This window comes from Eptesicus fuscus, chromosome 4 (genome assembly GCF_027574615.1).
Source record: "Eptesicus fuscus isolate TK198812 chromosome 4, DD_ASM_mEF_20220401, whole genome shotgun sequence".
Taxonomy (NCBI): domain Eukaryota; kingdom Metazoa; phylum Chordata; class Mammalia; order Chiroptera; family Vespertilionidae; genus Eptesicus; species Eptesicus fuscus.
In genome coordinates this window covers 12,539,587-12,566,602 of record NC_072476.1, presented here as the reverse complement: position 1 = coordinate 12,566,602, position 27,016 = coordinate 12,539,587, and the positions used below count along the sequence as shown (strand labels likewise).

General features: G+C 47.8%; 1 long non-coding RNA gene across 1 annotated transcript; it reads right to left on the bottom strand.

The window, feature by feature from the left end:
- Positions 1–17,720: 17,720 nt before the first annotated feature.
- On the bottom strand, positions 17,721–21,366 carry LOC114231590 (uncharacterized). The gene is made up of 4 exons (XR_008555655.1): positions 21,297–21,366; positions 19,400–19,460; positions 18,123–18,236; positions 17,721–17,910 (listed from the first exon to the last, which is right to left on the bottom strand). It is a non-coding gene; the product is annotated as an uncharacterized LOC114231590 (long non-coding RNA).
- Between the last annotated feature and the right edge of the window lie 5,650 nt (positions 21,367–27,016).

Genomic DNA, 27,016 nt, shown 5'->3' with positions numbered 1-27,016 from the left:
ACAGGGTGGAGCCTACAACCTTGGCTTCCTGTCCGCCCCGCCCTATGAGGCTCCTGTGTCTGTGTCCCTCTGTATTCCTTGCAAACACCTCTGAGAGAAACGCGCCCTGGAGTTTCGCCCACTGCCAAACAGTCCAGTCCCTCCCCTAATGAATCTGGACTCCCAGATTCTCGCCTGGAACTGGGTTTCAGTGCAGTTGGAACTGGGTCTCAGCGCAGTCTGGCGTCCCTGTCTCCTTCCCAGCAGGGCCACCCAGTGGCGCAGGCAAAAGTCCGTCCTCTGCGCACCTTCCAGTGCGCGCGTCTGGAGCCGCCGCTTCTCTGTGCCTCCGCCACCACAGCCCAAATTCATTCCCCCAGCGTGCGCCTGGCTTCCCAGGGTTTCGCCCGGAACTGGGGTTCAGTGCAGTCGGAACTGGGGTTCAGCACGGTCCTGAGCTTATGTCTCCTTCCCGCTAGGGCAGTTCAGTGGCGCAGGCAACAGTCCGTCCTTTGCGCCCCTTCCCGTGCGCGCCTCTGGAGCTCTGCCTTCCCCCGCTCCTCTGTGCCTGCGCCCCACAGCCCAGATTCATTCCCCCAGCCTGCGCCTGGCTTCCCAGGGTTTCGCCCGGAACTGGCGCTCAGTGCAGTCGGAGCCGGCGCTTAGCGCACTCCGGAGCCTTTATCTCCTTCCTGCCAGTGAACGCCGGCCAGGCCGTCTGCCGCCCCTTCCTCTCCGGCTCCATCCTCCCCACAGGCGCGCGTGCTCGTGTCTCCGCCAGTTTCTCCATACCTCAGGCTTTTACGGCTCCCCCGATTGTCCCCGTGGCCTTCTCCTTCCCCCCAGCTGTGGGCATTTCAGTCCGCCAGCTCTCCTGTGGTTCTGGACGATGTCCGTTCTGACCTCTAGTTGTGCCTTTGAAATTGTTGTGCCCGGCTGCAGGTTAGGTGTTTCACCTATGCCGCCATCTTGGTTTTTCCAACTCTGCCTTTCCACGTTTCCAAGTCCCTGCATCCCGCGCTCCAGCGCAGTAAACACTGATTGCTGGGCGCACCTCTGCAAAAAAGTCACTCTCACTTTCTGACCCTACTGATGAGAGTCCAGCTTCTCCCCATAGGCGTCTAGGTCCCCCTTGTGTCTCAAGAAACTGGATTTCAGAGTGATCGGGAGCTTGTCTCCCTTCTGACTGAAGAAAAGCCGCGCACCCAGTAACCCACCACCAGCCCGATTCGTGCGCCTCCGTACCTCAGCTTTTCAGCGTTTGTGCTCCTTTCTCTTCTTAGTTGTAAATCTTCCACCCAGCCAGCTTTCCCGTGTTTCTGGGTGGTAGACGTTTTGTCTTTTAGTTGTATGTTTGAAATTGTTGTGTGAGGCAGCAGTTTAGTTGTTTAACTTTGCCGCCATCTTCGTGGTTTGGACCTTTAAAAGGACTGCCTACACCTGGGACAGCGCGGTCGTAAGTGTGGACTCGACCTGCGTGTGGTGCTCTCACGGCCGTCCTGGCCAGCTCAATAAATCCTTGCCTGTTTTTTTTAATCAATCAGCAGCCTCCGGTGGTCTTATTCTGACTCCAGGGTTCGACCCCACAACACTGTGCACCTGGCTGGTAGCACATTTTTTAGGAAGATTCCCTAGACAAAGGGAGGGGGGGACAACTAGAAAGGCCTCAGTTAATGGAAAAAAAACCACAGAAAAACAATAGGAGACAATAAGACATAGACACGTATGGGATAGAATGTAAACTCCATATACTCAGCCAAAGAACTGGAGGAGGGACTTTCACACAATAGGATAAACATTGCCTGTGCCAGCTAATTCAGGGGTGCCTGCACCAAAGGACACCCGCTCTCGAGAAAGTTTTGAAGTCTCCTTTTCACCCAACTTCTGTCTCTGAGTCCGTTATTTGAATTCAGACAGGTGAGCCTTTCTCACACAAAGGGAAACTGTCACCTTATCCACCTTGGGAAACTGTTTTTTGAGGGAGCTCCTGTGGCCACCAGCCCAGGCTCTGCCCCACCTCCTGCCCATCCTCTTCAGCACCCTCCGGCTGTACCCCCCATACCTTGTAAACCCAGGCTTGGCTCCTGGGTCCCTCTCTTTTTTTATTTATTATTTTTATTTATTATTTATTTTTTTTAAATAAATTTTATTGATTTTTTACAGAGAGGAAGAGAGAGGGATAGAGAGTTAGAAACATCGATGAGAGAGAAACATCGATCAGCTGCCTCTTGCACACCTCCTACTGGGGATGTGCCTGCAACCAAGGTACATACCTTTGACCGGAATCGAACCTGGGACCCTTGAGTCCGCATGCTAACGCTCTATCCACTGAGCCAAACCGGTTTCGGCTATTTTTTATTTTTATTTTTTTATTAATGTATTATATGTGTGAATATCTTACCATTGCCCCCCTCTCCCCCACTCCCATACATGCCCTTATCCCCCAAAGTTTTGTGTCCATTGGTTATACTTATATGCTTGCATACAAGTCCTTTGGTTGATCTCTTCTCTCCCCCACCTCTCCCTAACCTTCCTGCTGTAATTTGACCTTCTCTTTGATGCTTTACTGTCTCTGTATCCATCTTTTTGTTCAACAACTTATAATTTTCTTTATTATCATTGGTGAGTGAGATTATGTGGTATTTTTCTTTCATGGATTGGCTTATTTCACTTAGCATGATGTTCTTCAATTCCATCCAGGTTGCTGCAAATGGTAGGAATTCCTTCTTTTTTATGGCAGCATAGTATTCCATTGTGTATATGTACCATAGTTTTCTGATCCAGTCATCTGCTGATGGGCACCTAGGCTGTTTCCAAATCTTTGCTATTGTAAATTGTGCTGCTATGAACATAGGGGTGCATATATCCTTTCTGATTGGTGTTTCCAGTTTCTTAGGATATATTCCTAGGAGTGGGATTACTGGGTCAAATGGGAGTTCCATTTTCAGTTTTTTGAGGAAGCTCCATACTGTTCTCCACAGTGGCTGCACCAGTCTGCATTCCCACCAGCAGTGCACCAGGGTTCCTTTTTCTCTGCATCCTTGCCAACACTTGTCGTTTGTTGATTTGTTGATGATAGCCATTCTGGCCGGTGTAAGATGGTACCGCATTGTCGTTTTGATTTGCATTTCTCGGATAATTAGTGACTTTGAGCATGTTTTCATGTGTCTCTTGGCCTTCCTTCTGTCTTCTTTTGAAAAGATTCTATTTAGGTCCGTTGCCCATTTTTTTATTGGATCATTTATCTTCCTTTTATTAAGTTGTATAAGCTGCCTGTAGATGTTGGAGATTAAACCTTTATCAGTGATAACATTTGCCAATATGTTCTCTCATACAGTGGGATTTCTTGTTGTTTTGTTGGTAGTTTCTTTTGCTGTAAAAAAGCTTTTTATTTTGATGTAGTCCCATTTATTTTCTCTTTAGCTTCCATTACCCTAGGGGCAGTATCAGTGAAGAAGTTCTTTCAGCATATGTCTGAGATTTTGCTGCCTGTGGATTCCTCTAGTATTTTTATGGTTTCCCGTCTTATGTTTAAGTCCTGTATCCATTTTGAGTTTATTTTTGTGTATGGTGTAAGTTGGTGATCTAGTTTCATTTTTTTGCATGTATCTGTCCAATTTCCCCAACACCATTTATTAAAGAGACTGTCTTGACTCCATTGTATGGTCATGCCTCCTTTATCAAATATTTATTGAGCATAGTGGTTTGGGTTGATATCTGGATTCTCAATTCTATTCCATTGATCTATATGCCTGTTCTTGTGCCAGTACTATGCTGTTTTGAGAACGGTGGCGTTGTAATACAGCTTGAAATCTGGTATTGAGATCCCTCCTACTTTATTCTTCTTTCTCAGGATTGCTGTGGCTATTCGGGGTCTTTTTTTTATTCCAGATGAATTTTTGGAGAGTGTTTTCTAAATCTGTGAAATATGGCATTGGTATTTTAATGGGGAGTGTATTGAATCTATAGATTGCTTTGGGTAGTATGGACATTTTAATGATGTTGATTCTACCAATCCATGAACATGGTATGTTCTTCCATCTGTTTACGTCTTCCTCTATCTCTTTTTATAGTGTCCTGTAGTTTTCCGTGTATAGGTCTTTTACCTCCTTAGTTAAGTTTATTCTTAGGTATCTTAATTTTTTTGGTGCGATGGTAAATGGGATTGCTTTTTTAGTCTCTCTTTCTATAAGTTCACTATTGATGTATAGAAAGGCCATAGATTTCTTGGCGTTAATTTTGTATCCTGCTACATTGCCGAATTCATTTATTAACCCTTCGTACTCGCTTGCTTTTTTCTCGGTTCCTTTATTCTAATGCTAACCGTGTCGAGTCACACTTGACATCCGAGTGCAAAAGGTTAAGTCTAGTAGTTTTTTGATGGAGTCTTTCGGGTTTTTTATGTACAATATCATGTCATCTGCAAATAAGGTTAGCTTTACTTCTTCTTTTCCAATTTGGATGCCTTTTATTTCTTCTTCTTGTCTGATCGCAATGGCTAATATTTCCAGTACTATGTCAAACAGGAGTAGTGAGAGTGGGCATCCCTGTCTTGTTCCTGTTCTTAGGGGAAATGGTTTTAGTTTTTGTCCATTGAGTATGATGTTTGCTGTGGGTTTATCATATGTAGCTTTTATTATGTTGAGATATGATCCTTCTATTCCCACCTTATTGAGAGCTTTTATCAAGAAAGAGTGTTGGATTTTGTCAAATGCTTTTTCTGGATCAATTGATATAACTATGTGATTTTCTCTCAGTTTGTTTATGTGATGTATCACGTTTATTGATTTACAGATATTGTACCATCCTTGCATCCCTGGGATAAATCCTACTTGGTCATGGTGTATGTTCTTTCTGATGTACTGCTGGAGCCGATTTGCTAGGATTTTGTTGAGTATTTTGGTATCTATGTTCATAAGGGATATTGGCCAGTAATTCTCTTTCATTGTGTTGTCTTTATCTGGTTTTGGTATTAGGGTGATGCTGGCTTCATAGAAGGAACTTGGAAGTGTTCCTTCCTCTTGAATTTTTTTGAATAGTCTGAGGAGGATAGGTTTTAGTTCTTCCTTGAAAGTTTGGTAAAACTCTCCTGTGAAGCTGTCTGGCCCCGGGCTTTTGTTTGCCGGGAGCTTTTTGATGACTGCTTCAGTTTCTTCCATAGTTACTGGCCTATTGAGCTGTTTAGATTCTTCCTGATTGAGATTTGGAAGGTTATATTTTTCTAGGAATATGTCCATTTCCTCCAGGTTGTCCAGTTTGTTGGAATAGAGTTGTTCATAGTATTTTGAAACAATCCTTTGTATTTCAGTGGGTCTGTTGTTATTTCGCCTCTCATTCCTGATTTTGTTTACTTGGGTCCTCTCTCTCTGCTTCTTGGTGAGCCTGGCTAGAGGTTCATCAATCTTGTTTATCCTTTCAAAGAACCAGCTCTTGGTTTTGTTGATCTTTTGTATTGTTTCTTTGGTCTCTATGTCGTTTATCTCAGCTCTGATCTTTATTATTTTCTTCCTCCTGCTTACACTGGGCTTTTCTTGTTGCTCTCTTTCTAACCCTTTGAGTTGTAGGGTTAGGTAATTTATTACCATTGTTTCTTGTTTTTTCAGTAGACTTGTAGAGCTATGAACTTCCCTCTCAGGACTGCTTTTGCTGTCCCATAGATTTTGGATTGTTGTGTTTTCATTGTCATTTGTTGCCATGATGTTTTTTATTTCTTCCTTGATCTCTCTGGTAACCCAGTCATTGTTTAATAGCATGCTGTTTAGTCTCCATGTGTTTGATTTCTTTGGATTGTTTTTATTGTAGTTGATTACCAGTTTTATGCCACTGTGATCTGAGAAGATGCTTGATATGATCTTTATCTTCTTGAATTTGGAGAGACTTTGCCTATGTCCTAACATATGGTCTATCTTTGAAAATGACCCATGTGCACTTGAGAAGAATGTATATTCTGTGGCTTTGGGGTGAAATGTTCTGAAGATGTCAATTAATTTCATCTGGTCTAGTGAGTCATTTAGGATCGATGTTTCTTTGCTGATTTTTTGTTTAGAGGAATTGTTCAGTGGTGATATTGGTGTATTAAAGTCTCCTATTATGATTGTATTGCTGGTAATCTCTCCCTTGATATCCTCCAGGAGTTTTCTTATGTATTTGGGTGTTTCTGTATTGGGTGTGAATGTGTTTACCAGAGTTATATCTTCTTATTCGATTGCTCCCTTTAGTATTATGAAGTGGCCTTCCTTATCTCTTGTTATGTCCTTCACGTTGAGATCTAATTTGTCAGATATAAGTATTGCTACCCCAGCTTTTTCTTCATTTCCATTCGCCTGGAAAACCTTTTTCCATCCCTTCACCCTCAGTCTGTGTGTGTCCTTTTTTCTGAGGTGGATTTCTTGTAGACAGAAGATATATGGGTCTTGTTTTCTTATCCAATCTGTTACCCTATGTCTTTTGATTAGGGCATTTAATCCATTTACATTTAAAGTTATTATTGATAGGTACTTATTTGTCACCATTTTTATTCTATACTCCTGTGTTTCTTCTTCGCTTTCTATTTCTTTTCTTTTCTTTTCTTTTCTTTTCTTTTCTTTTCTTTTCTTTTCTTTTCTTCTTTCTTTTCTTTTCTTTTTTTACAGCAGACCCTTTAGCATTTCTTGCATTGCTGATTTGGTGGTGATAAATTCCCTTAGCCCTTTTTTGTCTGTGAAGCTTCTGATTTCACTTTCAATTTTGATTGATAGCCTTTCTGGGTACAGTATTCTTGGATTGAGATCCTTCCTTTGCATGACTTTGTATATTTCATTCCATTCCCTTCTGGCCTGATGAGTTTCTATTGAGAAATCAGTTGCTAGTCTGATCGGGGTTCCTTTGTATGTCACTTTCTGTCTCTCTCTGGCCGCTTTTAAGATTCTTACTTTGTCATTGGTGTTTGCCAACTTAATTATAATGTGCCTTGGCATCAGTCTTTTGGGGTTCATTTTGCTTGGGACTCTGTGAGTTTCTTGGATTTGTGGGGTTTTTTCTTCCCTATATCTGGAAAGTTTTCTGTCATTATTTCTTGAAACAGGTTTTCTATTCCTTGCTCAGTTTCCTTTCCTTCTGGAACCCCTATTATGTGGATGTTGTTTTGTTTTGTGTTGTCCCAAAGTTCCCTTAGGCTCTCCTCCTGCATTTTCATTTTCTTTTCTAGAAGCTGCTCTACTTGGGTATTTTTTTTTCCATCTTGTCTTCTAGCTCACTGATGCAATCCTCTGCTTCTTCTAGTCTACTCTTGATGCTTTCTATTGAGTTCTTTACAGCAGCAATGACATTTTGCATTTCTTCTTGGTTCTTCTTCATTTCCTCTTGGTTCATACTCATATTGTAGAATTTGTCTTCCATTCTTTTCAGCCACCTTATGACCATTTCTCTGAATTCTTTCTCTGATAGGTTGCTGGCCTCTAATTCATTTACTTCCTTTTCTGGTGATGCCTGCTTTTCTTTCTTATGTGGGCTGTTTCTTTGTGTCCCCATAGTCTCTCTTCTCTGGATGTCTGGTTATGTAGTTCTCTCTCTCCTGTGTTGACTTAAAGGCACAAAATACAACACAACCAGGTACAACACACAAGGCACTGAACAGCGATGTAGTCACGATATTAATAATCTCCAATAAAGGTGATCACCAGAGAAAGGCAAATTAGGGGATAGGAGAGAAAGAAGAGTAAAAAGAAAGAAAGGAAAAAACAAAAAAGGAGTGTCAAAAATGAAATTGGGGAAAGGCGAAAAAAGAATAAGAGAGACTAGAACGAGAGTAAGAGAAAAAAGAGGAATAAACTATATAATGGGGAGAAAACTCCAATAGAACAACCACTAATCACAGCAAATGCCAGCAACAAGTACCTGGTGATTAATACAACCTACAACACCAACTAATATCAAGTGAGGTAAGGGATAACAGAAGCAAAAAACAAACAAAAACACAGCAAACAAAAAAAAAAAGAATAAGCAAAACAATCTCACAAAAAAGCATAAAAATTTGATATAATCAACATTCAAGCAAACAACAACAAAAGGACAGAGAGAAAAACAATTTTTTTTTTATAGTTAAGACAGCGAAGAGAGAGGTGTGTATGGACTTGGAGCAGGGGATTGGAGATTAGATACATAGGTAGGGTGAAATTTTAGCTGGGGGTAAACAGAAAGAATTGGGAAAATCTAGAGCAGGAAAGGGTTAAGATAAACAGGACACCAAAAGGGGAAAGGTTAGGCAGAGAGTGATGGCATAAAGGTAGAGTTGAGATAGAATAAAACGATGGTGAAGGAAAGGTGAAAATAGACTGTAGAACACTAATCCCAAAGTAAAATAAAGAGAAAATAAAATGACACTTTAAAAAATAATAATAAAAAACCCCAAAAATAAGTGTAATAAAAAAGGTAAAATAGTAGTAGTAATAATGTTGATTGCAAATAAAAATGTAATAATTAAAAAGGTAAAATCAAGTGAGGAAAAAAGAAAAAAAAGTTTCTTAAGTAAATGATGCAAAAAATGAAAATTTTTAAAAAATTAAAAATTTATTTAAAAAAAAAGTGCAGTAATTAAGGTCATTCACTTCCTCTATTGTTCTGTTTGGCACGCCTGTTCCCCAGTCTGGACAGTATTGCAGTTCCCTGCATTTCACTGCTCCTCAGTGTTGTAATTCAGTCTTGATTTTTAAGCAGGGGGTGTCTTAATTTCTGGTGTTCCTTTATTTATTAGACCAGAGTCGATTTGTGATTCAGCCTCTGGGTGGCAGTGTTTCTGGGTTGACTTCCAGGACTCTTAAGGCCTCTAGCCTTTTTTCCTCTATGGCACTCAATACCGGTTTGCAAAGGGTGGTGGGCAAGTTCAAGCCGACTGCACACCTCTAAATCTCCCAGGCAATCCCTCCGCGTCAGATCAAAACCGGTTGCTCTTTAGAGATTCCCCCCTGTTAGCAGCTCTGAGGCCCCATTCCACAATCACGGATCACAACGACCCCAACAGCCATGGAACTCTCCCGTCTCAGACCTCCATGGTCATCCAGCTCCCACAGTTCTTGAGATCTCTGTGGCGTTGCAGCTGTTTATGGTATCTTGGTCTAGGCGCAGAGTGGCCTTGGACATTTGGTGTATTGACAACAAGGCCTCTGTACTTTAATCGGCCTTGACTATGAGGCGTCTCTGGCTTGGTTCCCACACACTCAGTGTTGTTCAACCATCACCACTACCTATTTCCAAAACTTTTCCACCACCCCAAACAGAAACTCTATTTAATACACAATCATTCTCCATTCTCACCTCCCCACTATCCTCCACCCCCACCAGCCACCGAACTACGAGATAGTAAATCTGTGTTCTTGTCTTAAGCCACTAAGTGTGTGATAATTTGTAATGGCAGCAATAGGTAATTAATCTAAACTCATTCATTCATCCATCCATCCATTCATGGGGCACCTGCCTTGGAAACCAAACTGACACAAATCCCTGCGCTCCTGGAGAGTGAGATGGTGCCTCTATAATGCAATGGTGATGGGGGTGGGGGAGGATCAAGTCCTGAGGGAAGACAGGAAAAGGGCCAGGCAGTGCTCGATCTCTGCTGATTCTTTATTTTATGCTAACGCAGATCCAAGATCTCATTACATCTTCCCAATGGCCAGGAGGTAGCTGTGTTGTGACTCCCATCATATAGACAGTCCCAAAGAGGTTAAATAATTTGCCCAAAGCCACACAATAAGTTGCAGAACTGGGATTTGAACTGGCTCTATAATGCTTCCCTGGCAGCTGCCAGGCACCTTGCGTGTTCTGCCCAGCCTGGCTAATGAACGGCAGCTTCCACCACGGGGCTCTCTTGACTGTGGGCCCAAAGCTATGTTTCTGCAGGTTCCTCAATGGTCCTTGGGAGTTGCCATGGCTGTAATTTACTGTGGATTTGCCTTTGGGGAGTGAAGCAAAGAGGGCCATTGGGGGAGCTGGCAAGGCTGTGCCCAAGAGGCCGTGGGGTGGACGATGAGAGATAGAGGACCCAGGCAGGTGGGCCGCCCTCACAGGTGCCTAAGCCGTGTGCTCATCTAGGAGTGATATTCCCCAGGCCCAGCGTCAGTCTTTGCTTTGGCAGCACAGACCCCTCAGCTTCCTCAGAGTGCCAGAGGGCTGTGGGCTGTGATGTAGCATCAACGAAGCAACAATAATGATGGAAAGATAAGTTCAAGGAGACACAGCCACAGAGTCAGCTGGATGCTCCGTCTCTGTCCCCCAGGCAAGCACAGTCTTGTCCTCTCAGGCCTGGTCCCTTCCTGCCCTCAATCCAGCCTCTACCTCCACCCCCTGTGGGGTACAAACTCCACCCTGCATCTCTTGCCTTGAACTTTGAGTGCCATTATCGAGTGGTCTATAAAACCCCATAGCACAGCTGTTGGGGCCAAGCCTGGAGGTGACGTGGCAGCCCTGTGTCCAGCATTTTGACCTTGAGTACCCCACCAGGCTCTGTGAGCCCCTGCTATGTGCTCAGGCCTGACCTGGGCACTGGGTGGACAGCAGCAGGCCGGGGGAAGGGATTCCGGGCATCTGGACGCTGGTTCAGTGTGGGCTGTTATGACTGGGACGGGGCAGGAAGGGGCACACCTTGCTTAAGAGAGGCAGAATATGGGGAGGGGAAGTGGCCAGATGATATGAGAAGAGAACTCTGACTCCAATCCCTGCAACCACTGTCCCAGGACGCCAGGCCAGTCTCTGCAGCAATTGGCCCTGTCAGTCAGAACTCTGCCGGTGACCACAGCTTCTTGATTTTTGGCCTCTGCTTCCAACTCAGGATCAACAGAGAAATCCCAGTGTGCTCCTTAACCAATCACACAGGAGGCGCGCCGCTTCTAGTCAGCCGACACAGCCTCCAAGCAGGGTGGGCCCATGGCCGGCTCTTTTTCCACAGGAAAGCTCTCCCACTGCGCTGGATGCAGATGGCGTGGCTGAGTCCCTTGCTGTCGGGCCCATCTGGGCAGGGGGACAGGACGGTGGAGAGTGCTTGCCTAGCTAGCAGGTGCAAAGCTAGAGACCCCTGAATCAGCTGTGTCTGCATCTGGAGGGTCGGGTTTTATCCTGAGGCCAGTGTGTAAGTGTGTGTGTGTGTGTGTGTGTGTGTGTGTGTGTGTGTGTGTGTGTACCATTGGACTGTCTTATGAACTGAAAATTCATAAGCGGCAGTGGTGGCCAGAGAAAAGGACACCGGGTAGAGGTGAGGGTGACCTTGTCCATGGTGGAGGTCCCACGCTTCCTTTCAGGTCAAGGGCGCCAGGAAGGGGAAACCTTAGGAACACCATCTAATGAACATGCTAGTGGCTGGCTTTCCAGGCTGAGGGGGCCAGGAAGTATGAGAACCCTGTGACATAATGAGAAATATCGATTTGGTCTGTGCCTGTGGTTCCTGACACAGAGCTCCTAAAGCCCCTGTAATTTCCCGAGTGATAGGGGCATCAGGATAAATTTTTGTTCTAACATTTGCTCTTTGGCTCCAGATCCTGACACAGTTTCTAAACCCCTTGGAATTTCTTGGGTGACAGGAATGTCTTTTGTTCTCATGTGGTAACACTGGATGGGGGCTGGTCACCTGACATAGCAAGGCTTGATTAGATCTTGAAACTGTTGCCCAGCCAGCGTGGCTCAGGGGTTGAATCTATGAACCAGGAGGTCACAATTCAATTCCCTGTAGGAGGTATGCAGGAGGCAGCTGATCGAGGATTCATGCTCATCATGGATGCTCCTATCTCTCTTCTTCTCTGAAATCGATAAAATGTATTAAATAAAATATATTTTTAAATATATATATATAAAGAACTTGGAACTTTCAACTCCATCCTTTGGGGTTGATGGTGACTATGGGTTGAAGCTGCCATTAAAATCCTTGAACTACAGGATCTGGAGAGCATCCAGGTTGGTGAACATGTGGAGGTGCTGGGAGAGCATGGAAGCACATGTCCCTTAACCCATACCTTGCCCTGTACATCTCTTTCACTATTTCGTTTTTTTAAATCCTCACCCAAGGATATGTTTTTATTGATTTGAGAGAGAGAGGAAGAGAAAGAGAGAGAAACATCGATGTGAGAATCATCTACATCGATTGGTTGATTCCCGTATGTGAAAGATCAGTCGGAGAGCATTGCTGGGTTAAGTGATAAACATCTAAATATTTTAAAGTAGCATACAATACTGAAACATTGATTGCTAGACACGTTCTAATTTGCCTGACAGAAGGTCTCTTGTACTTTATTGAATGTATATTTTCTTGAAAATAAGATGTGTTTAAGTTTAAAAGTAAAAACAGCAAGGATTAAGGTTCAGTAAAAATAAGAAGTTAAGCCAGCGAGCAGCAGCACAGCCAGTCTGTCTTACTTCTTATCCAGCCGTCCAGGTCCCTGCCTTCCACGGCTCCTTTCCTTCCCTTTCTCTTTTCCCTTGGATAACAGCCCATTCTAACATTCCCTGCCACTTTCACTGCAGCAAAATCTCAACCACCCATCTGTCACCCCTTATTGGTAGTGCCACGGCGACTACCCTCTCAGCCTGGAGTGCGGAACTAGAAAAAGGAACCTCATACTTTTTCATCCACCTCTTCTCCTTACACCTATCAGCTTGTCTCCGTGATCAGGGATTCTTCTTCCTCTGTGGGGAAAACACATCAGCTGGACAGGAACCTGTACTCACGTCTCTCACCCAATGTGGATGCAGCCCCCAATAATCAGTCTTTACCTGTCCACGTGACCTATCATATCTGACACAAAAGAGGAGTCCAGATCATCCCTCTCCTCCTAACCCTCAGCATCACAGCAGGGCTATGAGCCATAGGGAGCTTAACCACTGCTCTACCTATTTTCAAACCCTGTCTCAGGACCTGCAACAAACATGTGGATGCCCAGCAAGGGGCAAAACTGGGAAAACAACCACCTCACCCCCTGGGTAACCTATTCTCCCCTTTCATATCACTAGTGAGGCAACTGAGACCCCCTACTCCTTCCCCCCCTAAAAATAACATCTAGGTCTCAGTTGTCTTTCAGCTCCAGGCCCAGAAAAGCAGCAAAACCAGACAAGTGATGCTATGGCAGCCTCAGGACCAGCTTTTACCTCCCAAGTCACTCAACAGGATCGCGCTCGAGACTTCACCAACCAGTCTCTTGGGGAAATCATGCTGCTGCGACCCTCGTCCAGCCCACTACTATCAAAGTCCGCTCTCCTGTGAATCTCTGCCCCCGAATTCACAGTGTATCCTGGAGGACTGGTCCTGGTGGAGACCGAGATCTGCGTCCCCGGAAGACTTACATTCATGGCTAGTGGATCTTACCTGGCAAGGGACCCTCCAATTCTTTACTCCAGAAGAAGCTCAGGTTTTCAAATTCCTTTTTATATGTCTTGTCTCCTCACCATAGTCCTCCTACAAGCGACTAACAATGAATACACCAATGTAGGTTTCTGGTCTTTTCAGGTAAAACAGGCCTGGGATGATGAGAGGGTCATCAATTCTACTGTCTGGGATGGGAAATCCTCCAGTGTCACTCTCTATGTCGATGCCTGTGCGGCCATGGCCCCGGGGTGGTCTAGCTGCGGTGGGTGGCATCGGAGCTATGCCACCAACCACAAATATCTATGTATGAAATACCATCAGAAAGGGGACTGTGACAACATAGGGGAGTTTTGTCCCCGCCATGCCATGCTCCTACTACCACTCTGGTGCTTTACGTAGCCCGCTAGTAAACCTCAGACCCCCTCCGGACTGTGATCCCCTTACGTGTAACCCTGTCAGCTTGACCATATCAAACCCAGCAGACTCACTCTGGAACCAGGCTCAGCCAGCAGGAATTAGAATAGCTGGGGGAGGTAGGGATCCCGGGGGTATAATTGTCTTTATCAAAACCTATATTAACCTAGGTCCGGGTGAGGCCACACGCCCCTGGGTCTGGGAGAGGCCAAGAGCCCCTGGGTCCAGGTGAGGCCATGTGTCCCTGGATCCGGGTGAGGCCTCGTGCGCCTAGGCCCGGGTGAGGCCACGCGCCCCTGGGTCTGGGAGAGGCCACGCGCCCCTGGGTCCGGGTGAGGCCATGTGTCCCTGGATCCGGGTGAGGCCTCGCGCGCCTAGGTCCAGGTGAGGCCACGTGCCCCTGGGCCTGGGAGAGGCCACGCGCCCCTGGGTCCGGGTGAGGCCATGTGTCCCTGGATCCGGGTGAGGCCTCGCGCACCTAGGCCCGGGTGAGGCCACGCACCCCTGGGTCTGGGAGAGGCCAAGAGCCCCTGGGTCCAGGTGAGGCCATGTGTCCCTGGATCCGGGTGAGGCCTCGCGCACCTAGGTCTGGGTGAGGCCACGCGCCCCTGGGTCTGGGAGAGGCCACACGCCCCTGGGTCCGGGTGAGGCCATGTGTCCCTGGATCCGGGTGAGGCCTTGCACGCCTAGGTCCGGGTGAGGCCACGTGCCCCTGGGTCTGGGTGAGGCCACGCGCCCCTGGGTCCGGGTGAGGCCATGTGTCCCTGGGTCCTGGTGAGGCCTCGCGCACCTAAGTCCGGGTGAGGCCACACGCCCCTGGGTCTGGGAGAGGCCACACGCCCCTGGGTCCAGGTGAGGCCACGCGTCCCTGGATCCGGGTGAGGCCACGCGCCCCTGGGTCTGGGAGAGGCCACGCGCCCCTGGACCCTGGTGTGGCTGGGTCCCTGGGCCCGGGTGAGGCCACGCGCCCCTGGGTCCGGGTGAGACCACGCGCCACTGGACCCAGATGAGGCTGGGTCCCTGGGCCCGGGTGAGGCCATGTGCCCCTGGGTCCGGGTGAGGCCGTGTGCCCCTGGATCCATCCGGGTGAGGCTGGGTCCCGGGCCCGGGTGAGGCCACGTGCCCCTTAGTCCGGGTGAAGCCGTGCCCCTGGGTCTGGCCGAGACCAAACCAGAGGGAGTCGGACCTCCGTTACCACCATTTGTCCACCATCCAGAGCTGAGGGGTCAGTGCTGACATGGACACATAAGGAACTGGTGGACATTGAAATTGGGTCTCAAAAGAACTGTTGGTCCAGAAAGAAACTCACTACAGACTGATTCATTTGCCTGTCAGCATAACTATTATTGCTCGTCTCACATTCAGTTCTTATAAGTATATATCTAGTGACATATGATCTCGCTCATCTAGGGGAAATGATGAACAACATAGACTGAGGAACAAGAACAGAACCAGAAACCAGGAGGCATCGATCGGACTATCGGGCCTCAGGGGGAGGATAGGGGAGGGTGGGGGGAGGGGGAGGGTTCAACCAAAGGACTTGTGTGCATGCATATGAGCCTATCCAACGGTTAAGTTCAACAGGGGGTTGGGGCATGCGTGGGGAGGGTGGTGGGATGGGAATGGGGGGATGAGGACAAATATGTGACACCTTAATCAATAAAGAAATTAAAAAAACAAAACAAAACAAAAAAAACCTGTTATTAATCCCCGACCTATCCCTCCCCCACTAAAGGACATTCTCTCTCGCCCTACGAACCCTGGACCTACTCCTTTGCCCACCCTCATCAACACAACTTTCCATCTACTCTCTAACATCAATCCCTCCTTCTCTACATCCTGCTGGATTTGTCTGTCACTGGCTGAAACCCTCATCATAGCCACTCCAATCCCAACCTATTGGACACTAACTTAACTCTTACCTGTACCAAACCTCGGCGCACCCTATACAACATCTCTCTCTTTAATACGGATAATAGTACCTGTTTAACAAACACTTCTCAAACTACTACCTCAACTATCCCTGCACCTTACTACTGTGCACAGTCTATAAATTTACCCCCTCCCTTAGCCTGCCCTCCACCGGGTATTTTTCTCCTCTGTGGGACTACAGCCTACACCAGTGTTCCCCAAGACCTGTCACACTCGCTCTGCCTTTATGTCTTCCTCTCCCCCAATCTCTCCATCAGAACAGAGGGAGAACTCGAATCCTCTCTGGGTCTTCTCAGGCCCCGCCACAAGAGGGCGGCCCTTGTTCCCCTCTTAGTGGGTACAGGAGTCCTCACTGCAGTGGGGACAGGAGTAGGAGGTATTTCCTCCTCTGTTCATTTCTACCACAAACTTTCTGCTAAATTTTCAGAAGATATCTCCATCATTAGCAATTCCTTGAATTCCTTCAAAGGCAGGTAGATTCCTTAGCAGTGGTAGCCCTACGGAACCGGCGCGCTTTAGATCTCTTGACAGCAGAAAAAGGGGGCACCTGTGTCTTTCTTGGGGAAGAATGCTGCTACTTTGTAAATGAATCAGGAATTGCCAAAGATCACATTAAATCCCTCTGGGACAGGATTGACCAAAGAGGACATAACCAGATAGAAGGGGGGGTATGCCATTTTGGCTCCCTTACCCCATGGCTCCTCCCACTCTTTTAGTTTTGCTCTTTGGCCCCTGTATCATGTGCTATTTCACTAGTTTTTTGCAGAACAGAATGCAGGCATTCACCAACCAGAAGGTGGGAGATATCTATCTGGCCTTGAATTCAGAACCTAGAGACACCTATGTCACCAGAATCTTTGAGACCCTGGGTAGATGCCCCTGATGACGTTCCTTCTCAGCAGGAAGCAGCTATGGAAGAAGGACCTTCACCCCCTGACCTTGCCTGGACTCTCATTTTTTTTTTTTTACTATTACCAAAACCTTGGAATGATAGATCATCCCTTCCCCGACATGACGCAGCCTACAGCTTGGAAGTACCTTATATGGACTATACATTGAATTCTGAACTGGCGGGCAGAATAACAGTAACATGATGTAACCTGCAACCCGGAAATACCTGAGTACCTAACTATGTACCTTATATAGACTATACATTGAATCACCAATCAGCATCTGCCCTTGTTGCTAAGTACCTGAGTGCCTAACTATGTGCCTTATATGGACCATACATTAAGCCACCAATCAGCGCCCGCTGAGTACCCGAAGCCCAATCCCTTCCCCTTCCTCCCCTCAAAAGGAGTGCTCACCCCTGTACGGGTTGCTGCTCTCCCCTTGCGAGACAGCCCAGCAGGTTTCTCCTCTAATAAAGCCTGTGTCACCTGGTTTTCAGCCTCCACGTGATCCTTCAGTATGCACCCCAACCAGGGATGGAACTCACAACGTAGGTATGTGCCCTGACTGGGATTTGAACCCTCAGCCTTGTGGTGCATGGGGTGATGCTCCAACCAACTGAGCCACCCAACCAGGGCCTGCGTCATATCCTTTATAATAAATTAATGATCTAATAAGTGAACCATTTTCCTGGGTTCTGTGAGCCCTTCTAGCAAATTATTGAACCCAAGGAGAAGTTGTGGGAATCCCTGGAAAGAAATTTGTGGGCAACCTGGGACCCATTATCTGGGACTGGTATCTGAAGTTGGGGCAGATTGGTGGGACTGAACCCTTAGCCTGTGGGGTCTTCAATAACTCCTGTTGGTGTCAGAATTGAGTTAAATCAGAGGAAACAAAGTTGGTGTCCCCAGAGAGCTGGAAATAGCTTGGTGGGGGAATCCCACACAGCTGGTATGTGACTGAGAGTTGCAGAGGAGAAACAGAGCTGACTTTCCCTTTTCAGGTGCTGAGGAGGCCCCAGAAGAACCAGCGGCCCTGGGTCTGAAAGGTGAATCAGATCAGGCACCCTGGGGAAGGGCCAGGTGGGGGCTGATTGGGTGTGTGGAGGCCACAGGGCTGGGTCTCAAAGGAGCCAAAATCATGGGATAAAGATTGTGGTTCTGGAAGAGTCAGGCACACAGTATGCACTCAATACATGTGTATTTAATTAATTTTCATTTTGCTCAAAAGTTGACTTTGTTCATACTCAAAGTATAAACTGTGTATAGCATGTTGCTTCACACATTCGCCAGTAGGGTGGAGCCTTCTCCTTTTGTCCAGGGGATTAGAAAGGATTCGTGTCAATACATTTTCTGGATCTTGTTTTCGCTGGCCTGCAAAAGAAAGTGGGCATGTCAGACAACGGGAGGAGGGTATGGGCAGTCAGTTTGGAGGGGCTGCCAGACCTCCAGGCCAATGGAGGGCCCCACTATCTTCTCAGATCCCCAACAATCCCCAACCTTCCCTCTTACTCATATGCAATCCCCACCCCCACCCCCAGCCAGCCCCAGACCTTCCCAGTTGTTAATTCTAGGCTTGCTCTGACCTTATTCCAGCAGAAGACTCCAATTCCTACGAGTCCTATTGCCACTGCGCCCACGGCTAGCACTAGCGCACCGGGCCCTGTTGAATATGCTAGGAATTTCACACCACCCGCTCCCTATATGGAGGAAGAAAGGGGAAGGGTGACCTGTGAGCCCAGGCTCACCCTGCAGGATGGAGACAATGAGGGGACTATGGGGCTCAGGGTCCCGGCTGACAGGATGGGTGGAACCAGAGGGAAGAGGAACACTCAAGATGGCCCCTTCACTGAGCTGAGTGGGAAGAATGGGCTTCAAGGCAGATGCTGGCTCTGCTCCCCCCTCTGTAGTGAGCAACTGGTGGCCTCAGGACGGCCCTTGGCCCTCTAGGCCCTGCCACCTCATAGGTCCTGGGGATGGCACTCTCCAACCCCTGGGCTGGAGGGAGAACGCAAGTGGCCAGTGGAACTGCTCACAGGGTGAGCTGGGCACACTGCAGAGGGTCCTTCAGGCTCTGGAGGAGGTGGCCCTTCTGGCTCCCCCAGCTGGGGATGGAGGCTGAGGAGTCCCTGTGTAACTGGACAATCAGTGGGTCCGTGCTGCTGTCACTCCTTGAGCCAATGAAGCAGAGACAGGATTGAATTATGAGCGTTTATTCCAATACTGCTGGCAGTGTTGGTGAGAAGCAGGTCATCCACAGAAATCTGCTCTGCGCCCCACCATAAACCAGCTGCTTATATTGGGTAGAAGGACAAAGATTACATGGGGAAGTGGGCAAGGGTATGCCAAATGGGCAGTTTACAGGTAATACAGGCTGGAGATTTGCCAAGGCCTGCGTTATGCAAAGACTGGGGGTCTTCAAAGGGCTGGCGATATGGGAAGGGCTCCAGGCTCTGGTTTCTACAACCAGGTTGTCAATCTTTCCATGATAACAGGCTGCTCCCTGGTGGGGATGAAGGGCTGCATTTTCAGGTGAGCTCCCAGCCATGATAGAATGTGCCTTCTTTCATCAGAACAAAACAATCACGGTTAACAGAGCGTGATTAATATTTCTTACAACTTTAGTTGGTCCCCAATATTCTATTTCTGCCCCTATCACCTGGGTCCTCTGAGAATTCCTGGCCTGTGGCTTGAGATGCCCCACCCCATGTGTCCTGGGGCCTTAGCCCAGGGGGAAGCAGTGGACCCCCTTATAGGCCCTCAGTTGTCCTGCGTGCACCCTGTCAGTGGGGGAAATGACCAGAGTCCTGTGTTTGTCCCAGTAACTGGTGGCTGGGCACGGCCAGGCCTGGCTGAATCTCACCAGCAAGAGGAGGATTTCAGAACCTTTTCTTTCCATCTTCTCAAGGAATCAGAGCTCACACCTGTGGGGAGAACACCCCAAGTCACTTTCCCACACACTCCAATTCCCCGAGGGCCTCTGGGATCTGCTCCTGCAAGGCGGAAGCCAGGTCCCAACCTCACAGGGATCCTGCCTAGAGGGGACCACCTGGCCAACAAGAGACCTGAGGGTTAATTGCCCTGGACCAGGCCCATTCTCTGGGGGTGGGGGTTGTCTGTGGAGTCCCAGGGCCAGGCTTTGCCTTGGGCTCAGGAGTCTCCTCTGTAGGCCCCTCTTCCCCCTTTGCCTCTGAGCCCCCCAGTTGGCTGGGGCTTCCCATTGTAAGAGACATGCCTCTATGATTCATCTTCATAGAAAAGAAACAACCTGTAGCCAGTCAGTTACTGAATTTCCCCAGAGCAAGCAGGATGAAGGAGGTGAGGTGGGGAGAGGATAAGAGAGCTGTGCTCCTGGCTAGTAGCACATTTTCCAGGAAGATTCCCTAGAGCAGTGGTTCTCAACCTTCCTAATGCCGTGACCCTTTAATTCAGTTCCTCATGTCGTGGTGACCCCCAACCATAAAATTATTTTCATTGCTACTTCATAACTGTAATTTTGCTACTGTTATGAATCATAATGTAAATACCCTGTTCTCCGATGGTCCCTGTGAAAGGGTCGCGACCCACAGGTTGAGAACCGCTGTCAGGGTCGCCTAAGACCATCGAAAAACACAGATATTTACATTACGATTCATAACAGTAGCAAAATTACAGTTATGAAGTAGCAACGAAAATAATTTTATGGGTGGGGGTCACCACAACATGAGGAACTGTATTAAAGGGTCGCGGCATTGGGAAGGTTGAGAACCACTGCCCTAGACAAAGGGAGGTGGGGACAACTAGCAAAGGCCTCAGCCAATGAAAAAAAAAACAAACCCAAGAGGAGACAATAAGACCTAGGGACCTATAGGATAGAATGTAAACTCCATATACTCAGCCAAAGACCTGGAGGAGGGACTCTCACACAAGAGGATAAACATTGCCTGTGCCAGCTAATTCAGGTGTGCCTGCACCAACAGACACCCGCTCTGGAGAAAGTTTTAAAGTCTCGTTTTCGCCAGACTTCTCTCTCCGAGTCCGTTATTTGAATTCAGACAGGTGAGCCTTTCTCACACTGTCTCCTTACCCACCTTGGGAAACTGTTTTTTGAGGGAGCTCCTGTGGCCACCAGCCCAGCTCTGCCCACCTCCTGCCCATCCTCTTCAGCACCCTCCGGCTGTACCCCCCACACCTTGAACACCCAGGCTTGGCTCCTGGGTCCCTGGGCCCCTCTCCTCTGCTCCCTGGGTCACATGGGGATACTCACCAGCAGCCCCTCCCCCCTTCCCTGTCCACCAGGTATTTCATTTGGCTGCTCAGAATTCCTGACACCCCTCCTCCCCCAACTCACCGCTCCCAGCAGGACCCATGGGTCCTAAGAACCTGCCATGGGACAAACCTGGGGAGGACCTGAGGGGGATGGTCATCTGACAGGTGATAGTGGGGTGAGTGGGTACAGAGAAAGGGACAGCTGGGGTCCTTGACCCACTGACACTCCCTGCCCAACTCCCCACACACATCCGAAGGCACACATTCCAAGGCCAGGTTGTCGGCAAACCCTCGCTCTCACCCTTTGTCCTCAGTCACCCCTTCTAGAAGGAAGATCTGAGTCCTGCGTGCAAATCACTTTCCTGCTGTAACTAGGCCTTCCTGGCTGAGGACCCCATTCCCTGAGGCTAAGCCTGCCGCCCTGTTCCGGATAACGAACCCCCTGTTGGACTCCCACATCTTGGTGAGGCAGCTGTCCTACCCTGGTCCCCCTGCCTGTCACCTGCTCTTACCTTCAGAAAGAGACCAACCGCTCTCCTCCTGCTCTGGCTGGTCTGACCCAGAAACAGTCTTGGGAGTTTGCTTCCTGCTCTTCCCGGTTGTGTATCCAGTGGTTTCACTGAAATCATGTGACATTTTTCCTGAGGTTATTATGCTTCATTTTATTTTGTTTCCCTTTCACTTGCTCTGCAGAAAAAGCAGTTAACACATAGCTTTTTGGGAGTCAACTAAGGACAGCTGAGGGTGAGGGACAGAGAGAGAAAATTAATTCTGCATGGCTGCTAAAGGAGAAATAATTTGAAGCCCCAGACAGTAGGGGCAGTGCCTGGGGGTGGTGGGGAGTGAGGCCAAAGACTCCATAATTCTGAGTCATTTGAAGAGGACCCCGAGCCTGTTATGTAAACAGAGCTTCAGGTCCAGTCCCTGCCCCAGTCTGCAGCCCTGTCCCGTACTCAGAATCCCCGGAGCCAACATTTTTGACAAAGGCCCTTCCCCTGGAAGCTCACAGTGTTAGAAATTCTCTCAATGATGTCACAGGAATGAGGCAAACACTCAAAACTGGATCGGGAAGGCCAATTTACCCCTGCAGAGAAGGGTGCTCTGGCCAGCTGGAAATCAAGGGCAAAGCACATGGAAAGAGAAATCCAATCTGTTTAATTTCATGACCCAGGTTCTGCCCTGCCCCTCACTTTGAACTCTGACTTGATTGGTCAGGGCTCAGAGCTCAGTTTCCCATTATTGTGAGATTGGCTAATTCAGAGGAAGGGGAAGGGGAAGACAGAGGCCAAGATGGTGGCCTCCAGGGGAGCTGCAAGTCATGAGGGCCAAATTACTGGCACCAAGTCACTGGAACCAAAATGGCGGCTGCCTAAACTGTTCTTTGACAGAAAAGATTACTTGTTTATTCTCACATCAGCCAGAAGCCTTCAGTCCTGGGAGACTTTCTGGAGGAGGTAACACTTGGGCCTGGGAGGGCAACGACCAAGCAGCATCTGGGGAAGGCCAGCAGGAGGGGGCCTGAGGCCTCCTGGGGAAAGTCCTGCAGGGGAGGACCCTCAGGGAGGGCCCCCAACACAGAAAAAATAACAATCAAGCTCACCACCCGACACCTACCCACCCACCACCCAGCACCCACCATCCCTGTGTCTCTGCATCTGCCTACCTAGCTAACCTTGCTGAGCAAACAGCCTGCCTGACATGTGTGCCTTAAGAACCACGAGGATACAGAGTTTCTGTTTTAATGCCTAATCATTTCAGGTCATTGAACTAATAGCCTATAGATGGGCATTTAGTTTTTTTCTACTTTTTTTAATATTATGAAGTTGTATCAATATTATATGTACATGAATGTATTAACATAAAGACATTCAAACCTGTAAAGAATTTTTGTGAGTTTATTTGAGCCAAACTGTTGACAATTGCCGGGAAGCAGAACCTCAAGGGACTGAAATAATGCTCCAGAGAATGTCGGGTTACATCTATATTTATACATTGCAATCAAAGGAAGAGATGTAGGTGCGTTACATGAAATCCACTGGTGATAGACTAGAGCAGTGGTCGGCAAACTCATTAGTCAACAGAGCCAAATATCAACAGTACAATGATTGAAATTTCTTTTGAGGGCCAAATTTTTTAAACTTAAACTATATAGGTAGGTACATTGTTATTAACTTAATTAGGGTACTTCTAAGCTGGCCTTTGCTAAAAACTCAAGGGGCCAAAGAGCCGCATGTGGCTGGCAAGCTGCAGTTTGTCGACCACTGGACTAGAGAGAGGGGAGAAAGCAAAGCAAGGGGGTGGGGGGGGGGGACTTGAGGGGGACCCCCTGGGATTGGGTATAAAGTAAAATGATAGACAGGTACTTAGGTGGGTGCAGGAACAATTAACATGATAACAAGGAATGAGTTTGTGGTGTCTGTCCTGGCACATTAGGTTGTACCCCAAGGGGTCCAGAAAAAGGGAAGTTAACAAGTTACCCAGACATTCCAAAGAGTATGTTATTATAGACGCAAAAAGATCGATAGGCTCAGTTAAGGTAAAGGTTGACCTTGTCAGTGAAAATGACAGCCTAGGATGTAACTGTTAGGTTTGCAGTTCTCGGCACAGGAAACAGAGTCGGAAAACCAGACAAGTTAAAAAGAGGAGCTTTAATCTGCACCTAGGGGTGAGGTTCATTGAGAAAGAGGGTAGAAAAACCAGGATTAGAGGAGAAGGACCCAGCCTGGCTGTCTCGCAAGGGGAGAACAGCAACACGTGCAGAGGTGAACATGCCTTTTGAGGGGAGGAATGGGAAAGGGTGGGGCTTAGAGTACTTGGCACGCACTGATTGGTGGTTCAATGTATAGTCCATATAAGGTGCCTGGTTAGGTGCTCCGGAATGTCCGGGTGGCAGAAGCAGGTTACATCATACTCCGCCCACCAGTTGGGGGAAGGGAGGATCTATCATTAACTACCCACCATAACTGCTTTTAGTTAAAGTTTAATTTCAGACCACCCTTTGTGGTTACTTTAGGTCTCTGAGTTTGCAAGACCGCCTAGCAGGCCTTCCCTGAGCTTGTCAGGTCAGCATGTGGCCCCTTCCATCCACAAATGTTTCTGTTGGACCTTTGAAACTCGAAAATCAAATCAAACTGGGTAGGATGCGAAAGTGGCTTCCTGGGTTCTTGTCCAGGTGGATTCAAAGAGTGAAGCCACAGACAAAAGGTGGTATAGGAAAAGGTGGAAATTTATTGAGAAACCAGCACAGACTCCCACCTGGGGCGGGGGAGAGAGTCCCACTAAGTCCCTTTTTCTAAGGTTTATAAAGGCTGCAGTTCTTTGTGTCCTGATATCCCCTCTGTTTGGTCACTATGGCGGCTTCAGAGCTCAAACCTCAGGTGAGGTTCCCCTCTTCTTCTCCCTTTTGTTTTTCTATTCCCTTGGGCCTTCCTCTTCCTTCTCTGAATGAGTGGCTTCCTTCCTTTAATCTGTAAATGCACACCTCCTGGCAGCTCCCTCATTCTGTAAGTGTATACCTTTGGGCAGCTCCCAGCTTTGCAGCCTTGTGGTTCTCCCCATGGAACCCCTAATTCCTAAAACGTCCTAAACCTGCTATTTTACCCCTAAAAACTCTTTTCACCTTCACCCTGCATGGTGCTCTGTGGCCCTTCCAGTGAGCAGCTCCCGCTGTGCCTCTGGGGGCCTCTGCAGTGCAGGGCTGAAGGGTCTGGCCAGTGAGGGAAATGCCACTTCATATTTTATAATTTTTAAGTGATGGGATTTTGACTGATTGGTCTTTTACTTTTCAGCAGGCCCCCTGCCCCTTAGTATTTTAAAATAAAAAATATCAAGCCTGGCAGTTATAATTAATCTGAAATAAAACTTCAAGCCCAGCTGGCATGGCTCAGCGGTTGAGCGTCAACCTATGAACCAGGAGGTCAAGGTTCATAGGTTAAGGTCAGGGCACATGCCCGGGTTGTGGGCTCAATCCCCAGTGTGGGGCATGCAGGAGGCAGCCTATCAATGATTCTCTCTCATCATTGAATGTTTCTATTTTTCTCTCCCTCTCCTTTCCTCTCTGAAATCAATAAAAAAATAAAAAAATAAAAAACTTCAACTGCTAACCTCTCTGAAGAGACTAAGTAAATAATCCTAACGTGGTAGGCAGTTAGGCATGAGCAGAGCAAGGATGATGGGCAGGTACAGAAAGCCACCAGGGTGGAAAGCCCCAGGTGCCTAGCCACGGGAAAAACTGGTAAAACAAGAACCTTGCCCCCAGGGTGACCTTTGCTTCCCTAGCATATCATTGGTCATTCGGTTTAGATCCCCTGACCTCTCCTATTGCTGGTCATATGGTTTGGACACTCCCCTGACCTCTCCTCCCCTGGCATGTTGCTAGCCATACAGGTTAGACCTCCTTAGAGGGGAACAAATCAGGGGGCCAGAGAATAGCCCTTAAGCATTAAGCCCCCAGGACAATGAGGCTCTGACCCCATCAAATACATCTCGGCCTCAGTTGTGTTTCAGCTGCAGGCCCAGACAAGCAGCAAAACCAGACAAGCGACACTATGGCTGACCTCAGGACCAGCTGCGGTGACTAATGACCCCCTGCCCTGGCGCCAACCCTGAAAGGCCACTGGGAAAGCTGATAAATATTCCATTGGGACCCTCCCCTCAGCTGGAGTGTGGCTCTCTCCACGGAGCACACCCTATCCCTTCCCCACGCCCTTCCCCCTCTCTTTCTCCTAAGCTCCAAGGGCCCTCCTTTTGCCTCTGTAACTTGTTTCTGAGCCCATTTCTTCTACAGCTCACTTCTTCCACCTCTGTAACTTCATAAATAAACTTTCTTTTATAGTTTGAGTCTTGAGTCTTCCTTAGCTAGAATTCAAGTACCAAGGTTGCTGAACCAGGGTTTGGTCTGACTCCACTGGTCTCATACCTGGAGCTGTCTTCACTGCCAACACTAAGAAAATAAAAGTTAGTGCTTTAAGAGCTCTAGAACCCAACCTTGGCTGGTGTGGGTCAGTGGTTGGAGTGTCGCCCTGCGCACAGAATGGTAGCAGGTTTGATTCCCAGTCAAAGGCATGTACTTCGGTTGAGGGTTCCCTCCCCACCCACCCAATATGTCTCTCTCACATTGATGTTTCTCTCTCTCTCTCCCCCTCTTTCTCCCTTCCTCTCTCTCTCTCTCTCTCTTTCTCTCTCTCTGAAAAGCAATGGGAAAAATACCCTCAGGTGAGGATTAACAGAAAACAAACACACACACACACAAAACCAACCTCTAGAAACCCCCAAATTACAGAGAGCATCCACCCTGAGAAGAAAGGAGGGGGGAGAACAGTGCCAACCTGAGCGAGGGCTGCACAAAGGCCACGGTGTGTGGTGAAGGGGGCCGTGCCTGAAAAGGCTCAGACCAGGGACCATCCCTGTTGCCCAGGGGAAGGCCTTCCCTTACAGGGGTCTTTCTTGGCCACAGGAACAGGGGTATCTTCCAGGAGCTGAATCCAAGATTTCTTTGAGGGCAAATGCTCTGCTTGCCAGCTGCCCTGCTTCGCCTGTGCTGAGGCTGCACGGTCCTGGCCAAGCCATTGTGTTACAGAAAAACCGGAGAAGAACCAGCAACACTCAGAGAGATGGAGTTACATATATTACGCGTGGGCCCAGAGGTAAATGTCTCTCAAATTCTGGGCCCCAACATGGAGGAACTTTCCCTATTTATACGTTTTTACCTTCTTTGTCTCCCAAATATGGGGTGTTTTCGGTCCCCTTTGCAAGTTCTTTTTTTTTTTTTTAATATATTTTATTGCTTTTTTACAGAGAGGAAGGGAGAGGGATAGAGAGTTAGAAACATAGATGAGAGAGAAACATCAATCAGCTGCCTCCTGCACACTCCCCACTGGGGATGTGCCCACAACCAATGTACATGCCCTTGACCGGAATCGAACCTGGGACCTTTCAGTCTGCAAGCCGACGCTCTATCCACTGAGCCAAACCGGTTAGGGCTGCAAGTTCTTAAAGAGCCCTATGTGCTGGGGCTTTGAGACCTCAACCAAAGGCTTGGCCTGGCGCCAGCACTGATAACTTTGTCCAGGGAAGGTTTAATGGCCTCTCTGAAGTGGGAGTAGTCTTATTTTTCCTTATTATTTAAAAAAGCATTTACAGAAGCCAAATAGCAGGGTTAAAATTTCAAACAGCAGTTTTTATATAAGATGGATGCTTCAATTGAAACCACACAGGGCCTGGAAGCTGCCAG